The sequence below is a fragment of the Eschrichtius robustus genome, chromosome 3, assembly GCF_028021215.1.
Source record: "Eschrichtius robustus isolate mEscRob2 chromosome 3, mEscRob2.pri, whole genome shotgun sequence".
Lineage (NCBI taxonomy): Eukaryota > Metazoa > Chordata > Mammalia > Artiodactyla > Eschrichtiidae > Eschrichtius > Eschrichtius robustus.
In genome coordinates this window covers 181,379,431-181,392,555 of record NC_090826.1, presented here as the reverse complement: position 1 = coordinate 181,392,555, position 13,125 = coordinate 181,379,431, and the positions used below count along the sequence as shown (strand labels likewise).

The window sequence follows — 13,125 nt, the reverse complement described above, 5'->3', positions numbered from 1 at the left end:
AAAGTATCTGTATTTTAAAGACAGCATAAAGCTTAAAAAATTATCTAGCACCACAGCCTGGAACACAGTAGTCTCTCAATTAAATATACATAAATGAATATTTTTCCTCTAACCTTTTCTGATTTTTTTTCACTTTTTTTCCTTTCTATTTAAGTAATATATTTCTGTACCCATACATTTAATGTTAAAAGCTCCATGTATGGGAAGCAACTACAAACAAATGGAATCTTACTTATGTTTTTGTGTCATCTCTAATCATTTTTTCCTAAGTGCATTACAGTCACTCATTTCTGTCAGTTAGCTTAGGTCTGAAAAGTCCTATACAGCATTTACATTTTTGTAAACCGTGGCAATTGACTAGACTCACAGAATGACCTTTGACTGTAGAAAGTACAGATCTTCATTTAAGCAAAAAAGTAGTAATTCAATAAGTATTCTAATAGTTGCCTCCTGTAAATGGATATTCACCAAGCTTTTAAGTCACATTAGATAATATATCTGAGGAAGGAGAAGGAAACGTAGGGAAGGAAATCAAAGATAAAGTGAGGAATCATGCATATGATTGTCCTAGGAGACTATTTTCAGGATAAGAACACTTCATTAATAGACAGCCTACAACTAACAGTTTTTTTTTTTGTTTTTTTTTTAAATATGGAACGCTTCACGAATTTGCGTGTCATCCTTGAGCAGGGGCCATGCTAATCTTCTCTGTATCGTTCCAATTTTAGTATATGTGCTGCCGAAGCGAGCACCTAACAGTTACTTTTTAATGACTATAATTATCTTATCATGGAAAGAACACTGGATTTAGAGCTAGATGATTAGTTTGAGTCTAGTAACTACTCTCAACATATAAACTTGGTCAAATCTCTTAATATTCTGCAATCTAATTTTCTGCACATATAAAATGGTAATAATCACCTCTTGTGAACCTGAGTTGTTATATAATTTAAGGTATATTAAATGTATATGAAAATGATTTCTAAATAGTAAGCAGCATTATAACTATATTATCAGTATCAGTGACGTTGAAGATCTTTCCCAAGGGAAAGATAGAGAGGTATCTTGTCACTTAGTGAGTTAACTGCCACAAATGGAAATTCTCCATAATGAAAAAAGAATGAACACAGTCTGAAAGACCCTTCCACCACCTCTACTATGTACAAGTCTCATAATTTCATTTTCTCATTTGTAAATTAGGGATTGTCATTATTACTTAATAAGGTCATAGGTTGTAACTGAAATACCGCACATAAATAGTCTAGCCGAGTACACACTCTCATTCAATGCTCCAATTCTACTGTTCATTTCTAAAAACCAGGACTGACCTCAAACAAAATAGTGAAGTACTTTGCCTTCAGGGACCCAAATCTCTCTCCACTCTGGGTAAACAAGCTATCACAGCACTCCTAGATCCTGACCCTATGGTAGTCACTCTGCTTCCCTGTATTCAAGAGTCTGTTGTGAGTCATCACTCAACGTTTAGGGCCCACCTCTGATGAGCCAAGCACAAAAATTAACAAAATACCCCTGCCCTCGATGTGCTCCCACTGAAAGCAAAGAGGTACCTAAATGTTCTACACAGGGAGAGTGAAGTCAGAAGTGGAAGATTTCTCCAGAAGGACATTAGAGAATGACAGCACTCATGCAGAATCAAGCCTTTTCTGATGTGCTTTAGAATCCCCTCACAGCAAACAGCTCTCCAGCCTGTGTGTCTTTACACTTCTGATGAATGTTCGTATGTATTCGGTCATATTTTTAACTACAGGAACATATATTTCTGCTATGAGAAAAATCTATTTGGATACCACTGAGTAAAAGATTAACACAGGGAGAGAAATTTAAACGTTACTAAAATGTTAATAAAATGTTAATAAAATGTTAATAAAATGAGGATGACAATCAATATAGATTCTCTTCTCAGTCATCAGAAAGAAGGAAAAATATGTTATGGGTGGAAAAAAAAACATTAACATTGATCATGTGCTTTAGGGACAGATATTGACTATTTAGATTGTGTAAATTTAAATTTTGTAAATTTAAATTTTGTAAATGAACTTGCTGAACTCAGAAAGATATACTGATTACAATAATTTTCTATACATAGGACTCAGGAAAGAAGAATTTTGGATATATGTATCTATTTTTTTTAGTCAGCATCAGCATGTCAACAGATCTTGACTTTTATTTACCTACCTATTTAAATAGAAAATTTCAGAAAACTTTTATATTAAGAGAGACAGAAAAGGAGACACTTGAGTGTGAATTTCCCAAGGACTTCTATTAGAAAGACTGCACATTAATGGATAAATTTGAGAAATTAGGGTTGGATCCCAGGTGACAATGATTTGAGAGAATACTAAGCTGTTTTCAAGCTTCATGAACTGAATGACTGCAAAACATAGGAGCTGTGAATCTTAAGGGAACTAATCCAGGGTCATGTGAAGACAATTTTAGCGGAAAAGGACACAAAATTAGCTAGTTTCTCAACATTTTTTTTTTAAACATCTTTATTGGAGTATAATTGCTTTACAATGATGTGTTAGTTTCTGCTTTGTAACAAAGTGAATCCACTATGCATATACATATATCCCCATATCTCCTCCCTCTTGCGTCTACCTTCCACCCTCCCTATCCCACCCCTCTAGGTGGTCACAAAGCACCGAGCTGATCTCCCTGTGCTATGCGGCTGCTTCCCACTAGCTATTTTACATTTGGTAGTGTATATGTGTCCATGTCACTCTATCACTTCGTCCCAGCTTACCCATCCTGTTCTCCGTGTCCTCAAGTCCATTCTCTACATCTGCGTCATTCTCTAGGTTATTTTTTTTAACATCTTTATTGGAGTATAATTGCTTTACAATGGTGTGTTAGTTTCTGCTTTATAACAAAGTGAATCAGCTATACATATACATATATCCCCATATCTCCTCCCTCTGGCATCTGCCTCCCACCCTCCCTATCCCACCCCTCTAGGTGGTCAAAAAGCACTGAGCTGATCTCCCTCTGCTACGCGGCTGCTTCCCACTAGCTATCTATTTTACGTTTAGTAGTGTATATATGTCCATGCCACTCTCTCACTTCATCCCAGCTTACACTTCCCACTCCCTATGTCCTCAAGTCCATTCTCTACATCTGCATCTTTATTCCTGTCCTGCCCCTAGGTTCTTCAGAACCTTTTTTTTTTTTTTTTTTTTTTAGATTCCATATATATGTGTAGGCTTACGGTATTTGTTTTTCTCGTTCTGACTTACTTCACTCAATATGACAGACTCTAGGTCCATCCACCTCACTACAAATAACTCAATTTTGTTTCTTTTTATGGCTGAGTAATATTCCATTGTATATATGGGCCACATCTTCTTTATCCATTCATCTGTCGATGGACGCTTAGGTAGCTTCCATGTCCTGGCTATTGTAAATAGTGCTGCAATGAACACTATGGTACATGACTCTTTTGAATTACGGTTTTCCCAGGGTATATACCCAGTAGTGGGATTGCTGGGTCATAGGGTAATTCTATTTTTAGTTTTTTAAGGAACCTCCATACTGTTCTCCATAGTGGCTGTATCAATTTACATTCCCACCAACAGTGCAAGAGGGTTCCCTTTTCTCCACACCCTCTCCAGCATTTATGGTTTGTAGAAATTTTGATGATGGCCATTCTGACCAGTGTGAGGTGATACCTCATTGTAGTTTTGATTTGCATTTCTCTAATGATTAGTGATGTTAAGCATCCTTTCATGTGTTTGTTGGCAATCTGCATATCTTCTATGGAGGAATGTCTATGGAGGTCGTCTGCCCATTTTTGGATTGGGTTGTTTTTCTTTTTTAATACTGAGCTGCATGAGCTGCTTGTATGTTTTGGAGATTAATCCTTTGTCAGTTGTTTCGTTTGCAAATATTTTCTCCCATTCTGAGGGTAGTCTTTTCGTCTTGTTTATGGTTTCCTTTGCTGTGCAAAAGTGCTTAAGTTTCATTAGGTCACATTTGTTTCTTTTTGTTTTTATTTCCATTTCTCTAGGAGGTGAGTCAAAAAGTCCCTTGCTGTGATTTATGTCATAGAGTGCTCTGCCTATGTTTTCCTCTAAGAGTTTTAAAGTGTTCAGCCTTACATTTAGATCTTTAATCCATTCTGAGTTTCTTTTTGTGTATGGTGTTAGGGAGTGTTCTAATTTCATTCTTTTACATGTAGTTGTCCAGTTTTCACAGCACCACTTATTTAAGAGGCTGTCTTTTCTCCATTGTATATTCTTGACTCCTTTATCAAAGATAAGGTGGCCATATGTGTGTGGGTTTATCTCCGGGCTTTCTATCCTGTTCCATTGATCTATATTTCTGTTTTTGTGCCAGTACCATACTGTCTTGATTACTGTAGCTTTGTAGTATAGTTTGAAGTCCAGGAGCCTGACTCCTCCAGCTATGTTTTTCTTTCTCAAGATTGCTTTGGCTATTCAGGGTCTTTTCTGTTTCCATACAAATTGTGAAATTTTTTGTTCTAGTTCTGTGAAAAATGCCATTGGTAGTTTGATAGGGATTGCATCGAATCTGTAGATTGCTTTGGGTAGTATAGTCATTTTCACAATGTTGGTTCTTCCAGTCCAAGAACATGGCATATCTCTCCATCTGTTTTTAGCATCTTTAATTTCTTTCATCAGTGTCTTATAGTTTTCTGCATACAGGTCTTTTGTCTCTTTAGGTATATTTATTCCTAGGTATTTTATTCTTTTTGTTGCAGTGGTAAATGGGAGTCTTTCCTTAATTTCTTTCAGATTTTTCATCATTAGTGTATAAGAATGCAAGATATTTCTGTGCATTAATTTTGTATCCTGCTACTTTACCAAATTCGCTGATTAGCTCTAGTAGTTTTCTGGTAGCATCTTTAGGATTCTCTATGTGTAGTATCATGTCATCTACAAACAGTGACAGTATGACTTCTTCTTTTCCAAATTCGATTCCTTCTATGTCTTTTTTTTCTCTGATTGCTGTGGCTAAAACTTCCAAAACTATGTTGAATAACAGTGGTGAGAGTGGGCAACCTTGTCTTGTGCTGATCTTAGTGGAAATGCTTTTAGTTTTTCACCATTGAGAATGATGTTGGCTGTGGGTTTGTCATATATGGCCTTTATTATGTTAAGTTCCCTCTATGCCAACTTTCTGGAGGGTTTTTATCCTAAGTGCGTGTTGAATTTTGTCGAAAGTTTTTTCTGTATCTACTGAGATGATCATATGGTTTTTCTCCTTCAATTTGTTAATATGGTGTATCACATTGATTGATTTGCATATATTGAAGAATTCATTCCTGGGATAAACCCCAGTTGATCATGGTGTACGATCCTTTTAATGTGCTCTTGGATTCTGTTTGCTAGTATTTGTTGAGGATTTTTGCATCTATGCTCATCAGTGATATTGGCCTGTAGTTTTCTTTTCTTATGACATCGTTGTCTGGTTTTGGTATCAGGGTGATGGTGGCCTTGTAGAATGAGATTGGGAGTGTTCCTCCCTCTGCTATATTTTGGAAGAGTTTGAGAAGGATAGGTGTTAGCTCTTCTCTAAATGTTTGACAGAATTCGCCTGTGAAGCCATCTGGTCCTGGGCTTTTGTTTGTTGGAAGATTTCTATTCAGAGTTTTAATTTCAGTGCTTGTGACTGGTCTGTTTATATTTTCCATTTCTTCCTGGTTCAGTCTCGGAAGGTTGTGTTTTTCTAAAAATGTGTCCATTTCTTCCAGGTTGTCCATTTTATTGGCATAGAGTTGCTTGTAGTAATCTCTCATGATCCTTTGTATTTCTGCAGTGTCAGTTGTTACTTTTCCTTTTTCATTTCTAATTCTATTGATTTGAGTCTTCTCGCTTTTTTTCTTGATGAGTCTGGCTAATGGTTTATCAATTTTGTTTATCTTCTCAAAGAACCAGATTTTAGTTTTATTGATCTTTGCTATCATTTCCTTCATTTATTTTTCATTTATTTCTTACCTGATCTTTATGATTTCTTTCCTTCTGCTAACGTCAGGGGTTTTTTTGTTCCTCACTCTCTAATTGCTTTAGGTTTAAGGGTAGGTTGTTTATTTGAGGTGTTTCTTGTTTCTTGAGATAGGATTGTATTGCTATAAACTTCACTCTTAGAACTGCTTTTGCTGCATCCCATAGGTTTTGGGTTGTCGTGTTTTCATTGTCATTTGTTTCTAGGTATTTTTTATTTCCTCTTTGATTTCTTCAGTGATTCCTTGGTTATTTAGTAGCATATTGTTTAGCCTCCATATCTTTGTATTTTTTACAGTTTTTTTTCCTGTAATTGATAACTAGTCTCATAGCATTGTGGTTGGAAAACATACCGGATACGGTTTCAATTTTCTTAAATTTACGAAGGCTTGATTTGTGACCCAAGATATGACCTATCCTGGAGAATGTTCCATGAGAACTTGAGAAGAAAGTGTATTCTGTTGTTTTTGGATGGAATGCCCTATAAATATCAATTAAGTCCATCTTATTTAATGTATCATTTAAAGCTTGTGTTTCCTTATTTATTTTCATTTTGGAGGATCTGTCCATTGGTGAATGTGGGGTGTTAAAGCCCCCTTCTATTACTGTTACTGTCGATTTCCCCTTTTATGGCTGTTAGCATTTGCCTTATGCATTGAGGTGTTCCTATGTTGGGTTCATAAATATTTACAATTGTTATATCTTCTTCTTAGATTGATCCCTTGATCATTATGTAGTTCCTTCTTTGTCTCTTGTAACAGTCTTTATTTTAAAGTCTATTTTGTCTGATAGGAGAATTGCTACTCCAGCTTTCTTTTGATTTTCATTTGCATGGAATATCTTTTTCCATCCCCTCACTTTCAGTCTGTATGTGTCCCTAGATCTGAAGTGGGTCTGTTGTAGACACCATATATATGGGTCTTGTTTTTGTATCCATTCAGCCAGTCTATGTCTTTTGGTTGGAGCATATAATCCATTTACATTGAAGGTAGTTATCAATATGCATGTTTCTATTACCATGTTCTTAATTGTTTTGCGTTTGTTATTACAGGTCTTTTCCTTCTCTTGTGCTTCCTGCCTAGAGAAGTTCCTTTAGCATTTGTTGTAAAGCTGGTTTGGTGGTGCTGAATTCTCTTAGCTTTTGCTTTTCTGTAAAGGTTTTAATTTCTCTGTCAAATCTGAATGAGATCCTTGCTGGGTAGAGTAATCGTGGTTGTAGGTTTTTCCCTTTCATCACTTTAAATATGTCCTGCTACTCCCTTCTGGCTTGCAGGGTTCCTGCTGATAGATCAACTGTTAACCTTATGGGGATTCCCTTATATGTTATTTGTTGCTTTTCCCTTGCTGCTTTTAATATTTTTTCTTTGTATTTAATTTTTGATAGTTTGATTAATATGTGTCTTGGCGTGCTTCTCCTCGTATCTATCCTGTATGGGACTCTCTGCGCTTCTTGGACTTGACTGAATATTTTCTTTCCCATATTAGGGAAGTTTTCAACTATAATCTCTTCAAATATTTCCTCTGTACCTTTTTTTTTCTCTTCTTCTTCTGGGACCCCTATAATTCGAATGTTGGTGCTTTTAATGTTGTCCCAGAGGACTCTGAGACTGTCCTCAATTCTTTTCATTCTTTTTTCTTTTTTCTGCTCTGAGGTAGTTATTTCCACTATTTTATCTTCTAGGTCACTTATCCGTTCTTCTGCCTCAGTTATTCTGCTATTGATTCCTTCTAGAGAATTTTTAATCTCATTTATTGTGTTGTTCATCACTGTTTGCTTGCTCTTTAGTTCTTCCTCCTTAAATGCTTCTTGTATTTTCTGCATTCTATTTCCAAGATTTTGGATTATCTTTTCTATCATTACTTTGAATTCTTTTTCAGGTAGACTGCCTATTTCCTCTTCATTTGTTTGGTCTGGTGGGTTTTTACCTTGCTCCTTCATCTGCTGTGTGTTTCTCTGTCTTCTCATTTTGCTTAACTTACTGTGTTTCAGGTCTCCTTTTCACAGGCTGCAGGATCGTAATTCCCGTTTTTTTGGTATTGGCCCACCAGTGGGTTAGGTTTGTTCAGTGGGTTGTGTAGGCTTCCTGGTGGAGGGGACTGGTGCCTGTGTTCTGGTAGATGAGTCTGGATCTTGTCTTTCTAGTGGGCAGAAGTGTGGCCGGTGGTGTGTTTTGGGGTGTCTGTGACCTTAATATGATTTTAGGCAGCCTCTCTGCTAATGGCTGGGGTCGTGTTCCTATCTTGCTAGTTGTTTGGCACAGGGTGTCCAGCACTGTAGCTTGCTGGTTGTTGAGTGGAGCTGTGTCTTAGCGTTGAGATGGAGATCTCTGGGATAGCCGTCACCATTTGATATTACATGGGGCTGGGAGGTCTCTGGTGGACCAAGGTTCTGAACTCAGCTCCCCCACCTCAGAGACTCAGGCTTGACACCCGGCCGGAGCACCAAGACCTTGTCAGCCACTCGGCTTAGAAGAAATGGAGAAAAAGAAAGAAAGAAAGAAAGAAAAAGAAAATAAAACTTATTAAATTAAAAAAATTAAAAATCATATTAAAAATAAAAAAGTAATAAAAAAAAGAAAGAAGAGAGCAACCAAACCAAAAAAACAAATCCACCAATGATAACAAGCACTAAAATCTATACTAAAAACAAACAAAAAAAGAAAAAAAAAACCGAACAGACAGAAGCCTAAGACAAATGGTAAAAGCAAAGCTAAACAAACAAAATCACACAAAGAAGCATACACATACACACTCACAAAAAGAGAAAAAGGAAAAAAAATATATATATAAAAAAAGAAGAGAGCCACCAAATCAATAAACAAATCTACCAATGATAATAAGCTCTAAATACTAAACTAAAATAAACATAAAACCAGAAACAAATTAGATGCAGAAAGCAAACCCCAAGTCTACAGTTGCTCCCAAAGTCCACTGCCTCAATTTTGGGATGATTCGTTGTCTATTCAGGTATTCCACAGATGCATGGTACATCAAGTTGATTGTGGAGACTTAATCCGCTGCTTCTGAGGCTGCTGGCAGAAATTTCCTTTTCTCTTCTCTGTTTGCACAGCTCCTGGGTTACAGCTTTGGGTATGGCCCCGCCTCTGCATGTAGGTCACCTGACGGCGTCTGTTCCTCGCCCAGACAGGATGGGGTTAAAGTAGCAGCTGATTAGGGGGCTCTGGCTCAGTAAGCCTGGGACGAGGGAGGGGTACAGAATGCGGGGTGAGCCTGCGGCAGCAGAGCCCAGTCTGACATTGCAACAGCCTGAGGCGTGCCGTGTGTTCTCCCGGGGAAGTTGTCCCTGGATCACGGGACCCTGGCAGTGGTGGGCTGCACAGGCTCCTGGGAGGGGAGGTGTGGATAGTGACCTGTGCTTGCACACAGGCTTCTTGGTAGCTGCAACAGCAACCTTAGCATTTCACACCTGTCTCTTGGGTCCGCGCTGATAGCCCTGCCTTGCATCCGTCTCTGGAACTCGTTTAGGCGGTGCTTGAATCCCCTCTCCTCGCGCAACCCGAAACAATGGTCTCTTGCCTCTTAGGCAGGTCCAGACTTTTTCCCGACTCCATCCCAGCTAGCTGTGGTGCACTAGCCCCCTTCAGGCTGTGTTCAGGCAGCCATCCCAAGTCCTCTCCCTGGGATCTGACCTCCGAAGAAGCCGGAGTCTCAGGTCCCAGGACCCATCCGCCCTGGCTGGCGGGTAAGCAGACAAGCTTTTCGGGCTGGTGAGTGCTGGTTGGCACCGATCCTCTCTGTGGGAATCTCTCCGCTTTGCCCTCTGCACCCCTGTTGCTGTGCTCTCCTCCGTGGCTCTGAAGCTTCCCCCGCTCACCTGCCATCTCGCCAGTGAAGGGGTCCTAGTGTGTGGAAACTTTTCCTCCTTTACAGCTCCCTCCCAGAGGTGCACGTCCTGTGCCTATTCTTTTGTCTCTGTTTTTTCTTTTTTCTTTTGCCCTACCCAGGTACATGGGGAGTTTCTTGACTTTTGGGAAGTCTGAGTTCTTCTGCCAGTATTCAGTAGGTGTTCTGTAAGAGTTGCTCTACATGTAGACGTATTTTTGATGTATTTGTGGGGAGGAAAGTGATCTCCACATCTTACTCCTCTGCCATCCTGAAGTTCCCTAGTTTCTCACCTTTGATTAAAATAAGATTACCAAAGAATTCAAACACTTGTATAGACCTATTAAAGGCTGTTATGTTAATGTAATCATACTAGTGTATATATTAGATGTTTATCTTATTGATATAAAAAACGTCCTCAAAAGAATATTGGTAAATATTGAGTCAAGCCTATTAAGGCAAAACTTAAATGCAGCATATCATAACATGGACTTTAAAAAAATAATTTATCTTTGTATATATGTATACTTACAGAGAGCCATATATATGAGTCTATCTAGCTTTACATACACATATAATGTAAAAATCAAAACAGGATTTATTTTCAAAATATTACTTTCAAATTATTTAGTATAATTCCAATGGAATTGTCAGATATGAATAATTTATTTCTCAAATAGATCTTTTCACTACATTTGCTCATTCCCTTCCTAATTATTAGTGGTAGTTGTAAAAAGGAAATATACATTATTCTCTCATTTCACTTCCTTATTACAAACAAATTAAGGTACAAGATTTTTGGTTTCAAATATAGTTTCATATAACTAAAATTATAAACATAGCAAGAATACTGCTATGAATTATTAGTGTTAAGATATACAGCTTAATACAGATGCAGCTAACAAAATTACTGTTTTAGTACCTATACCAATAGGGTTTGTTTTTTTTTGCTGGTTTGTTTATTTTGTTTTGCTTTTTTGTGTGTTTGCTTTTTCTTTCTCTATTTTCCAGTTCTTTCTGAGATCAAGATATTGGTAGTAGGTGTGAATTTTTGACACAAAATTGTCCACAGAATTCAGGAATGATTCTGTCTTCATTTCTTTACATGGAATTCAGATCAGTAGAGAAAATTTAAGAGTTTTTTGTTTGTTTGTTTGTTTGTTTTTTGATAAAGAGCCCATTTAGGATTATTTTTTAAAATCCAAATTTTAACATGGCTCAACTTAAGCATTCTTTTCCTTCCTCTCAAAGTTGAGAGGTGAGGCTTACCGACCATCACGCATGATGGGCATGGGCATGACAGTGAGGTTCATGTGGTCTGTAGTTGTTTTCTACTGTCATCCCTGGCTGATAACACTTGAGTTCTTTTGGTATCTTGCGCTGGCTCTGATGGGTGGCAATCATTTCTGCAGTTACACCTTCAGACTTCTCATAGACGCTCAAAATAACAATCACTTTGACGGTTTAGCTCTGCTTACACATAAATGGCACCCATCTGATTTGCCCATTCGCTTGCTTCTGCCCTCATCCTCACTGCCTGAGCACACAAACATTCATGTCTAATCCATACCACTCTCAGTCCCAAGGGAATCTTCTTAGAAACATATGCTTCCATCCTGTTCACTCTTTCCCTCGAGTTAGGGTTGCTGGACATGTCTACAAGGCGTCTGTCTTCAAACTCTAGCCAAGAAGCAAAATCCCAGGGTTTTATACTCCCTCAATCTCCCCAACATAAATGACTTCACGTTTCTATTTCCTAGCTTCTCTTCCCTGCCACCCACCCCAGAGATCATTAGAGGAAGAGGAACCAGTTAACCTACTTGCTTTTTCAACAACTCTTTTCCAAATTCCTTCTCCTCTTCCAACCTGAGACTCAGTTATATCTTATCCTGTGCTGCGGCAGGAAGTACAGCTTTTTCCTTTTTTCATATGGTCCCCACTCTTTTTTATCTCACACTTTGTGGTGATTTTTTCCCTTAACTTTATTGAAGCATAACTGAAGTACACTAAACTGCACATATTCAAAGTAGATTATCTGATCAATTTTAACAGATTTATACCCATTGAACAATTAGGTGGTGGTGCTTTTCTAAACAACCCATCCATAATCTAGCCTCTTCATTTCATTGGTCAACACAAGAGTCACTCTGAGGAGAACAGAATCCATCATAGAATGTCTCAGATAGTCTCTGCATCATTCCATCTATATTGTGTAAAAACATTTTCAGAAAATCATTAGCGTTCTCAACTTTCAACTGCTCGCATCTTACCCTTCGGGCAAATAATCCTCAATTAAAACATTATCTAAAATAAATTGGACAACTGAATTCATGTATTCTCAGTGTAATCACAGCACATCTATGTGTTATCTCCTATAAAAAATTTGTTTAAAGGAGAAAATCTACTCAATACTTTTATGATCGAAAGATAATGATAGCCAATTGATTCAACATGTTTCTTCTGTATAGAATTATTTCACAACTAATTCCAATAAGGTCAAGTACAAGTTCTTCAAGTCTATGATTGAGATCATTAATGTTTGCCTTTGTTCTCTTTCTGAATCCATTATTATCAAGTTTTCAGAAAATTAATCCAGTCTTATAAACAAGATAGATAAAGCTCAAATAGCTTAAGTATGTTGCTTGGTTTGCAAGTGGCTGGGCCAGAATTTAAACCCAGACCTGCCAGGTAGCCATAGTCCTATTACTGGTCATGCTCTACATCATCCTTCAGACCCTTTATTATCTACTTCATGGAGGAAAAAGGCAAAGTCCATTAACCTATTATTAATTTGAACACAAAAACAAAGAACTCTCCAAATCTGTGCTTTTACTTAAGAGACTATTTTCAGATGGCAAAATTTGACCCAGCTCCTAGAGAAATGGAAATAAAAACAAAAATAAACAAATGGGACCTAATGAAACTTAAAAACTTTTGCACAGCAAAGGAAACCATAAACAAGACCAAAAGACAACCCTCAGAATGGGAGAAAATATTTGCAAATGAAGCAACTGACAAAGGATTAATCTCCAAAATGTACAAGCAGCTCATGCAGCTCAATAACAAAAAAACAACCCAATCCAAAAATGGGCAGAAGACCTAAACAGACATTTCCCCACAGAAGATATACAGATTGCCATCAAACACATGAAAAGATGCTCAACATCACTAATCATTAGAGAAATGCAAATCAAAACTACAATGAGGTGTCACCTCACACCAGTCAGAATGGCCATCATCAAAAAATCTACAAACAATAAATGCTGGAGAGGGTGTGGAGAAAAGGGAACCCTCTTGCACT

At 37.6% G+C, this 13,125-nt stretch overlaps 1 non-coding gene across 1 annotated transcript; it reads right to left on the bottom strand.

Annotated features, from left to right (window-relative positions):
* Window positions 1–645: 645 nt before the first annotated feature.
* LOC137763253 (U6 spliceosomal RNA) lies at window positions 646–752 on the bottom strand. The gene has a single exon (XR_011073796.1). It is a non-coding gene; the product is annotated as a U6 spliceosomal RNA (small nuclear RNA).
* Window positions 753–13,125: the final 12,373 nt, after the last annotated feature.